This window comes from Eptatretus burgeri, chromosome 6 (genome assembly GCF_056783735.1).
Source record: "Eptatretus burgeri isolate ZD-2024b chromosome 6, Ebu_testis_v1, whole genome shotgun sequence".
Lineage (NCBI taxonomy): Eukaryota > Metazoa > Chordata > Myxini > Myxiniformes > Myxinidae > Eptatretus > Eptatretus burgeri.
Window position 1 is genome coordinate 12,516,852 of NC_140966.1, and position 7,762 is coordinate 12,524,613.

General features: G+C 36.5%; 1 non-coding gene across 1 annotated transcript; it reads left to right on the top strand.

Annotated features, from left to right (window-relative positions):
- The first annotated feature begins 6,820 nt into the window (after positions 1 to 6,820).
- TRNAC-ACA (transfer RNA cysteine (anticodon ACA)) lies at positions 6,821 to 6,892 on the top strand. The gene has a single exon. It is a non-coding gene; the product is annotated as a tRNA-Cys (tRNA).
- Positions 6,893 to 7,762: the final 870 nt, after the last annotated feature.

Genomic DNA, 7,762 nt, shown 5'->3' on the forward strand with positions numbered 1-7,762 from the left:
GAGAAACAGACAATTATTTTGCTGTGAAAACATCGTCATATTTCGAAATGAAAAGTTTCATTTCTTGATCTAAAATGTCAATCATTTATTGCAAACAGATCAGCATTAAAATAGACTGCAATTAATTTTGAAAAACCCTTATTTCTGAATTACAAGAAGGAAGAAGTGAACGATAAAACACGACAGATGAGGGAGCTGATTGAAAGATTTTCTTTGCAGTTTGAGAAGTTCTGCCTCAAAATTCCATTTACAATGTAATATTTTTTGATTATCTGGAATTTAATTCAACATCAGGTATTGTCCCCATGAACCGTCCATCCGTCTCTTTTTTGACTTCTCCGGGCAAATCGTTGGGTTCATCCGGCTGAAATTTGGCAGCAACGTTCCTCTCATGACTGGTAACAAGGTTTAAAAACCTCGTTTCGGTCACCCGGCTTGAAGAAGGTCAAAATGGCTGACAAAGCAAATTTCTTCAAAAATGTTCTTCTCCAGACCCACCACTCATAATTGCACCAAATTTTGGTTACAACCTAATGCCAGGGTGAGAATGTTCAATGACGAAAGTCATGCCGACCAAGTTACGGAATTGTGTCAAAATTGCACACATTTTCAATGTTTGGGAGAATTGCATAAATTCCTTTTAAAAACCTTCCTCTCCAGACCCACCAGGTATGACACTAAATTTGGATTCTAACATGAGGCCAGGGACCAGATAAGCTGCAGGTCCAGTGGTCATATTTTTATCTTCAGATATGGAAACAGAGTGTGACAGATGTGGATGTGTTTACAAATGTCTGGAAAAATCACTTTTCTCGTTTTTGTTAATCAGAAAAACACATTATCCAACAAATATTTTTGTTTCGATCAAGTTAGAATTGTTCTGAAATTCAATCGCCCAGAAAGGGAACAGGAACATATATATGGAGTTTGAGAGCTGTGGAGATAAAATATTGAATATCAAACCACAAAGCGTGAAATGACACTGATTTAACATCAATGAATAATCATGAGAAAGAACTTTGAGGAACTGAAAAGGAAGAAGAGTATCCAACTATTAATTTGAAATTGGTCAAGGGCTTTGGAACGAATACAATTATTTTATGATGGGCCATTGGTACAAAAATCACACGTCTGAAACAAACCGTTTCAAATGGAACTCGCCACCGCCATGAGAACATTTAAATTCCATCAGATGGAGCAATAATTGGGAATTGGTGCTACCAGCTTGTTGGCTTGACAACAGAAGATGCCATTTTCCTTTTTGCCATCTCCATTCCACCCCATTTATAATCTCATGTGGTCACGGACAACTTGTGAGTTGTGAGTGAAGTGGAATAAAGAAACCACTGAAAAAGGGAAAGCAAATTGAAGAAAAGAAAAGAAAACTGATTAATTTATCAAAGCCTTGTTCATGGTTGTCATCATGAGGGGATATAGCTCAGTGGTAGAGCATTTGAGTGCAGTTCAAAACGTCCTCAGTTTAAATCTGAGTGTCCCCTTCATTTCACACTTTTTTGATGATAATTTTGTCATAAAAAACAACATTTTGAAAGGAGGAATTATTCGGTCTGTGATGAGAGTTTTCATTGTCTTTGTTGAACACTTCAAATAAATATTGAAAGAATGTTAGGAAAAGGAATTTCAAGGTTGCTTTGCATTTCGAAATGATTGTTTAACAAATTGTTCAAACATGATAAAATAATTCTTATCAAGATAAATGTGCAATTATTATAATGAGAAAACAACATTATATTTCTCATTGGAGGTTTTATTTCTTTATCTAAAATGTCAATCACACATTGCCAGTACGTCAGCATGAAAGTAGACTGCAATTACTTCAGAAAAACAAAGATTTCTGAATGATGAGGAAGGAGAAGAGAACTAAAAAAAACGACGGAGGAGGGAGCTGATTGAAAGATTTTCTTTGCAGTTTGAGAAGTTCTGCCTCAAAATTCCATTTACAATGTAATATTTTTTGATTATCTGGAATTTAATTCAACATCAGGTATTGTCCCCATGAACCGTCCATCCGTCTCTTTTTTGACTTCTCCGGGCAAATCGTTGGGTTCATCCGGCTGAAATTTGGCAGCAACGTTCCTCTCATGACTGGTAACAAGGTTTAAAAACCTCGTTTCGGTCACCCGGCTTGAAGAAGGTCAAAATGGCTGACAAAGCAAATTTCTTCAAAAATGTTCTTCTCCAGACCCACCACTCATAATTGCACCAAATTTTGGTTACAACCTAATGCCAGGGTGAGAATGTTCAATGACGAAAGTCATGCCGACCAAGTTACGGAATTGTGTCAAAATTGCACACATTTTCAATGTTTGGGAGAATTGCATAAATTCCTTTTAAAAACCTTCCTCTCCAGACCCACCAGGTATGACACTAAATTTGGATTCTAACATGAGGCCAGGGACCAGATAAGCTGCAGGTCCAGTGGTCATATTTTTATCTTCAGATATGGAAACAGAGTGTGACAGATGTGGATGTGTTTACAAATGTCTGGAAAAATCACTTTTCTCGTTTTTGTTAATCAGAAAAACACATTATCCAACAAATATTTTTGTTTCGATCAAGTTAGAATTGTTCTGAAATTCAATCGCCCAGAAAGGGAACAGGAACATATATATGGAGTTTGAGAGCTGTGGAGATAAAATATTGAATATCAAACCACAAAGCGTGAAATGACACTGATTTAACATCAATGAATAATCATGAGAAAGAACTTTGAGGAACTGAAAAGGAAGAAGAGTATCCAACTATTAATTTGAAATTGGTCAAGGGCTTTGGAACGAATACAATTATTTTATGATGGGCCATTGGTACAAAAATCACACGTCTGAAACAAACCGTTTCAAATGGAACTCGCCACCGCCATGAGAACATTTAAATTCCATCAGATGGAGCAATAATTGGGAATTGGTGCTACCAGCTTGTTGGCTTGACAACAGAAGATGCCATTTTCCTTTTTGCCATCTCCATTCCACCCCATTTATAATCTCATGTGGTCACGGACAACTTGTGAGTTGTGAGTGAAGTGGAATAAAGAAACCACTGAAAAAGGGAAAGCAAATTGAAGAAAAGAAAAGAAAACTGATTAATTTATCAAAGCCTTGTTCATGGTTGTCATCATGAGGGGATATAGCTCAGTGGTAGAGCATTTGAGTGCAGTTCAAAACGTCCTCAGTTTAAATCTGAGTGTCCCCTTCATTTCACACTTTTTTGATGATAATTTTGTCATAAAAAACAACATTTTGAAAGGAGGAATTATTCGGTCTGTGATGAGAGTTTTCATTGTCTTTGTTGAACACTTCAAATAAATATTGAAAGAATGTTAGGAAAAGGAATTTCAAGGTTGCTTTGCATTTCGAAATGATTGTTTAACAAATTGTTCAAACATGATAAAATAATTCTTATCAAGATAAATGTGCAATTATTATAATGAGAAAACAACATTATATTTCTCATTGGAGGTTTTATTTCTTTATCTAAAATGTCAATCACACATTGCCAGTACGTCAGCATGAAAGTAGACTGCAATTACTTCAGAAAAACAAAGATTTCTGAATGATGAGGAAGGAGAAGTGAACTAAAAAAAACGACGGAGGAGGGAGCTGATTGAAAGATTTTTATGGAATTTTAGAAACTTCTGTCTCAAAAATCCATTTACAATGTGATATTTTTCGATTATCTGGAATTTAATTCCACATGAGGTATTTTCATCACATTCAGTCAGTCACTGTGTCTCTGTTTTTGACTTATTCGGTCAAACCTCTGGGTCTCTCCGGCTGAAATTTAGCAGCAACATTCGTCTCCTGATGTCTGGTAACAGGGATTGCAAACCTCGCTACCGTCACGTGACATTAAGTCGGTCAAAATGGCCGACACAGTAAATTTCTTCAAAAATCTTCTCCAGACACACCTGTCAGAATATTACCAACTTTGGGAAAGAACATGAGGAAAGGGTCCTGATGTGAAATTGCGGAGGCCAGGCCGATCAAATGAATGGGAGTGTCTGAATATCTCGGTCACGCAAATTCCTTCAAAAAATCTTTTCCTGATCCACTGGTCAGAATGCCACCAAATTTGGGTTACAACATGAGGACAGGGTATGGATGTTAAATTGCCAAAGTCATGCAAATCAATCAATGGGAAATGTGTTAAAACTTCCGACATCATCAATTTTTAGGAGAAATCAGACAAATTCCTCAAAAAAAACTTCCTCTCAAGACCTGCAAATGAGAATGCCACCAAATTTGGGTTATAACATTCGGACATGGCCAAGATGAGCTGCAGGTCCAGTGGTCTTATTTTTGTCTTCAGTTATGGAAACAGAGTGTGACAGCTGTGGGTGTATTTGCAAATGTCTGGTCCAATCACTTCCATTGATCTGAAACTTATCCCCCATAAAGGGAACATTAAATATCGAGTTTGACAGCTGTTGTGGAATTTGCAAATGTCTGGTATATTCACTTTTCTCATTTTTGTGAATCTCAAAAACATTATCCAACACTTATTTTTGTTTTGATAAAGTTAGAATTATTCTGATACTCATTCGTCTAAAAAGGAAACAGGAACATAAATATGGAGTTGACAGCTGTGTAGATAAAAAAAATTGAATATCAAACTACAAACCTTGCAATGATACTGATTTTACATCAATAAATAATCATGAGAATGAACTTTCAGGAACTGAAAAGGGAGAAGAGTATCCAACTATTAATTTGTAATTGGTCACTGGCTTTTGCAACAATGCATTTAATTCATTGTCGACCATCAGTGTGAAAAAGCCACAAGTATGAAACAAACAGATTCAAATGGAACACGTCACCACCATGAGAACATTTAAATTCCATCAGATATGGAAACAATCGGGAATTGGTGCTCCCAGCTTACAGCCATGATGGCAGAAAACGCCATTTTCCTTTTTGCTGTCTTCCTCCATCCCATTTGGAATCCTGTGGGCACGCGCAACTTGTGAGTTGTAATTGAAGTGGAAGAAAGCATCCTTTGAAAAAGCAAAAGCAAACTGAAGAAAAGAAAGGACAAACTGATTAATTTATCAAAGGCTTGTTAACCTTTTTCATCATGTGGCGATATAGCTCAGTGGTAGAGCATTTGAGTGCAGTTCAAAATGTCCTCAGTTCAAATCTGAGTGTCCCCTTCAGTAAGATCTTTTATGATGATTATCTTTTCACTCAATTCAACAACTTGAAAGGAGAAATTGTTTGGTTTGTGATGTCATTTTGTGTTGTCTTTATTGAACATCTCAAATAAATATTGAAAGAATATGTATAAAAGGAATGCCAAGGTTGTTTTCCATTTCCAAATGATGGAGAAATAAATCATAATTATATAAACGATGAAAGGACTCTTATCATGACAAACAGACAATTATTTTGCTGTGAAAACATCGTCATATTTCGAAATCGAAAGTTTCATTTCTTGATCTAAAATGTCAATCATTCATTGCAAACACATCAGCATTAAAATAGACTGCAATTAATTAAGAGAAACCATAATTTCTGAATGACAAGAAGGAAGAAGTGAACGATAAACACGACAGACGAGGGAGCTGATTGAAAGATTTTCTTTGCAGTTTGAGAAGTTCTGCCTCAAAATCCCATTTACAATGTAATATTTTTCGATTATCTGGAATTTAATTAAACATCAGGTATTGTCATCATGCACCGTCCATCCGTCTCTTTTTTTGACTTCTCCGGGCAAACCGTTGGGTCTATCCGGCTGAAATTTGGCAGCAACGTTCCTCTCGTGACCGGTAACAGGGATTAAATATCTCATTCCGGTCACCCGGCTTGAAGAAGGTCAAAATGGCTGACAAAGCAAATTTCTTCAAAAATGTTCTTCTCCAGATCCACCACTCAGAATTGTACCAAATTTTGGTTGCAACCTCATGCCAGGGTGAGAATGTTCAATGACGAAAGTCTTGCCGACCAAGTGACGGAATTGTGTCAAAATTGCACACATTTTCAATGTTTGTGAGAATTGCATAAATTCCTTTTAAAAACCTTCCTCTGCAGACCCACCAGGGAGTATGCCACTAAATTTGGATTCTTACATGAGGCCAGGGACCAGATAAGCTGCCGGTCCAGTGGTCTTATTTTTATCTTGAGATACGGAAACAGAGTGTGACAGCTGTTGATGTGTTTACAAATGTCTGGAAAATTCACTTTTCTCGTTTTTATTAATCAGAAAAACATTATTCAACACATATTTTTGTTTCGATAAAGTCAGCATTGTTCTGAAATTTAATCACCCAGAAAAGGAACAGGAACATAAATATGGAGTTTGACAGTTGTGGAGATACAAAAAAAAATATTGAATATCAAACCACAAAACTTACAATGACACTGATTTAACATCAATTAATAATCATGAGAATGCACTTTGAGGAACTGAAAAGGAAGAAGAGTATCCAACGATAAATTTGTAATTGGTCACGGGCTTTTGCACGAATACAATTATTTTATTCTGGACCATTGGTACAAAAAATCACATGTATGAAACAAACAGTTTCAAATAGAACGCTTCACCGCCATGAGAACATTTAAATTCCATCAGATGAGGCAATAATTGGGAATTGGTGCTCCCAGCTTGTTGGCTTGACAACAGAAGACGCCATTTTCCTTTTTGTCATCTCCATCCCACCCCATTTATAATCTCATGTGGGCACGGACAACTTGTGGGTTGTGAGTGAAGTGGAAGAAAGAAACCACTGAAAAAGGGAAAGCAAACTGAAGAAAAGAAAGGAAAACTTATTAATTTATCAAAGACTTGTTCATCGTTGTCATCATGAGGGGATATAGCTCAGTGGTAGAGCATTTGAGTACAGTTCAAAATGTCCTCAGTTCAAATCTGAGTGTCCCCTTGATTTAACACTTTTTTGATGATAATTTTTTCACTAAAAACAACAATTTTAAAGGAGGAATTATTCGGTCTGTGATGAGAGTTTTCATTGTCTTTTTTGAACACTTCAAATATATATTAAAAGAATGTGCAGAAAAGTAATTTCAAGGATGCTTTGCATTTCGAAAGGATTGTTGAACAAATTGTACAAATATGATTAAAGGAATCTTCTCAACAAAAATGCACAATTATTATACTGAGAAAACAACATTGTATTTCTCATTGGAGGTTTTATATCTTTATCTAAAATGTCAATCACACATTGCCAGCACGTCAGCATGAAAGTAGACTGCAATTACTTCAGAAACAACAAAGATTTCTGAATGATGAGGAAGGAGAAGAGAACTAAAAAAAACGACGGAGGAGGGAGCTGGTGGAAAGATTTTTTTTGTAATTTTGGAAACTTCTGTCTCGAAAACCCATTTACAATGGAATATTTTTCGATTATCTGGAATTTAATTCCACATGAGTATTTTCATCACGTGCACTCAGTCACTCTGTCCCTGTTTTTGACTCATTCGGCCAAAGCGCTGTGTCTATCCGGCTGAAATTTAGCAGCAACGTTCCTCTCCTGGTGGCTGGTAACAGGGATTGCAAACCTCTTTCCGGTCACGTGACATTAAGTCGGTCGAAATGTCCGGCACAGTAAATTTCTTCAAAAAACTTCTTATCCAGATCCACCTTTCAGAATATTACCAACTTTCGGAAACAAAATGAGGAAAGGGTCCTGATGTTAAATTGTGGAGGCCAGGCCGATCAAATGACTGGGAGTGTGTGAAAATGGTGGTCACACAAATTCCTTCTAAAATCTTCTTTTCCTGATCCACTGGTC